Genomic DNA, 3,287 nt, shown 5'->3' with positions numbered 1-3,287 from the left:
AACACACAAACTGTATTCATTTAAAGAACTGCTTGGCCCATGAACTCTAGCCCTTACAGACTAATTCTCGCACCTGGTCTAGCCCATTTCTAATGATGTGTGTAAGCACCCCAAGGTGCGCTTACCGGAAAGATTCTAGCCTAAGTCCATCGTGGGTCGCAGCTGCCTGGGAGAGCTGAGCATGGCGTCTCTGCTCCAGCAGAGCTGTCCGGTCTCTCCGGAAGCAGAGCAGAGTCTGACCTCACTTCCTCTTCCGCCCAGAATTCTATTCTGTTTACTCCTCCCATCTATGTTCCAAGCTGAGGCCAAGCAGTTGGTTTATTATAACTTAACCAATGAAATCAACAGATTGATATATGACACTCCCACATCAATTATGTATTCCTGCCATTTACTGCTTCTGTTTCTCTGAATGCAGCATGAGATCTCCCTGAGTTTTTCCTTTTTTTCTCTCTGTTTTTGAGAATTTCATACTTGTATACAATGAAATATGACCACAGATATTCTCCAATTCCTTCCTCCAACTCCCTGCATCCCCCACAACATGCTACCCCTACAAACTTCATGTATTAATTTTGTTTGTTTGTTTGTTTCTCGAGACAGGGTTTCTCTGTAGCTTTAAAGCCTATCCTGGAAACTAGCTCTTGTAGACCAGGCTGGCCTCGAACTCACAGAGATCTGCCTGCCTCTGCCTCCCGAATTCTGGGATTAAAGGCTTGTGACACCACGGCCTGGCTTTTAAATTTTTTTTTTTTTGATAACTTACTAAGTCTAGTTAGTCTATGTATATGAGAAGAGCCCACTGATGGTCCCTTCTTCAAAAAGGGGTGACTCTTCCTCCCCCAACAACTATCTATCGCAAAAAGCTTCTCAGTAAGAGGTGGGGCAGCAGGTCAGAAGTCTCATCTATGCTAGAATTGTGACCGGCTTGATCTTGTGTAGGTCTTTCTGCTTTTTTTTTTATAGACAGATTTTCTCTGTGTAGCCCTGGCTGACTGTCCTGGACTTGCTTTGTGGATCAGGCTGGCTTGAAGCATACAGACCTGCCTACCTCTGATTCCTGAGTGCTGGGACTAAAGGCATATGACACTATGCTGGTCAGTCTCTCTGATTTCTAAAATAAACCATGTGTAGATATATTAGTCGGGGTTCTCTAGAGTCACAGAACATATCTATCTATCTATCTATCTATCTATCTATCTATCTATCATCTATCTATCTATCTATCTATCTATCTATCTATCTATATGTATAAATATATGTACACATATGAACTTATTGGAATGACTTACAGGCTGCAGTTCAACAATGTCAAGTCCAAGAATCTAGTAGCTGCTCAGTCCCATAAAGCTGGTGTCTCATTGGTCTTCTGTATATGCTGAAGAAGGAGGCTCCAGGGCTGGAGAGATGGCTCAGTGGTTAAGAGCATTGCCTGCTCTTCCAAAGGTCCTGAGTTCAATTCCCGGCAACCACATGGTGGCTCACAACCATCTGGAATGAGGTCTGGTGCCCTCTTCTGGCCTGCAGACATACACACAAACAGAATATTGTATACATAATAAATAAATAAATATTAAAAAAAAAAAAAAAAAAGAAGGAGGCTCCAGCGCCAGTGAAGGGATGGATGTGCTAGTGAGGGTAATGGACAAGCCCTTCCGTCTTCCGTTGTCTTTATACAGGCTTCCAGCATCAGAGTAAAGGTGTCCCTTCAAGTCTCAAGACCTGGATTACAGGCCTGTGTCTTTCCGCCTCAAGATCCGGATGACAAGTGTGCACTCCATTTCCGGAGTTTAGTTCATTCCAGATACAGTCAGGTTGACAACCAAGAACAACCATCGCAGTACACATAAACTTTATTCTTAGTTTTATCTCAAAGGTTCTAGTATGCTGTACTTTCATTTTCATTGCTTCTAGGAAATATAAATGACCTGAGTCCTTCCATGAGCCACTCAATTCAAGAGTGCATTGTTCAGTCTAAGAGTTTCTGGAGTTCCCGTAGCTTCTCTTGTAAACTGGTTTCTAGTTTATTCTACTGCAATCTAATAAGATAGAAGGGGTTATTTTCATTCTTTCATATTTGTTAAAGCTTGCTTTGTAAACTAGAATGTTGTCTATTCAAGAGGGAGTTTCATGGGATTGTTTTCTGTACCTATTAATAGACTGTGTCAAGTCTGCTTCCGTTGTCTGCTTAATTTACACTGTAGTTTGGTGGACGTTTCTTTTAGATGAGGATTGGGTGTTGAATCACCTACTGTTCTATAGAACCTATCTGATCTTTTATTAATAAGCTAGGAGCCCCAACAGTGCATATGTACTAATAACTACCACACCTTCCGCATGAATTCCCTTTTTCATTAATGCAGACAGTCTCCGCTACCTCTCCTCAGGTCTCAGCGTCGCTCTGCAGGCTTGTCTTCAGTTTCTCTTCACTTGGTTGCCTGTTTTCAACCTTTGACTCTCTGTGGATGCCCAGGAGAAAAATCTGGATCTAGTTTTCCTAATCGAATCAGCTATTTCGAGCCTTTTTGTTGATGAGCTGAGGCTATTTAAATGTCTGGTTGTTACTGAGGGATGCTCACTGATTTCAAACATTTTGTTGGCTGTATTGGTTGATTTTTTTTTCTCCTCTGTGAGGATCAGGAGTTTGCTGGTTGCTGTGTTGAACATCACGGGCTTTTCCTGTTCTCCTTTGCTAATCTACTTCTCTCAAGAAAGTTGCTCTTTCCTGCGCTCTTCCGATTGAGACAATCTTTCTTCCTCCCATAGGCAGGATTCCTTCAGCTGTCTTCTGCGGCACTGACTGATGGTCACGGACCGTGTTAGTGTGTGCTTGCCTTGTAATGTTCTTATTTCTCTATCAGCTGTGAAAGACGGCTTCATGGTAGACAGACGTTCTGGGTGGCAGGCGGTTATTTTAAGGGCTTGAATTATATCATTCCATGCTTTTCTGGCCTTCCAGATGAGTGAAGGGACATCTAATGTTTCTTCCTATGTAAGCTGGCATTTTCCCTTCCAGCTTTTCATATTGCTTCTTTGCTGTGTTTAACATCTTGTCTTTAATATATCAGGATGTTCTTTAATGTTGAGGATTCTTAATGCCTCTTGCATTTGAATATCCATTTTTTTCCAAATTTAGAAACTTTTCTGTCATAATTTCATTGAATAGATTCTCTTTGCCTTTAGGTTTTTATTTTTTTATTTTTCGAGACAGGGTTTCTCCGTAGTTTTTTTTTTTTTTTTTTTTTTTTTTTTTTTTTTTTTTTTTTTTTTTTTGTTTTTTTTTTTTT

This window comes from Alexandromys fortis, unplaced genomic scaffold (assembly GCF_014885135.2).
Source record: "Alexandromys fortis isolate MF-2015 unplaced genomic scaffold, M_Fortis_MF-2015_v1.1 scaffold_35, whole genome shotgun sequence".
Taxonomy (NCBI): Eukaryota; Metazoa; Chordata; class Mammalia; order Rodentia; family Cricetidae; genus Alexandromys; species Alexandromys fortis.
Note: the sequence above shows the minus strand (reverse complement) of the source record.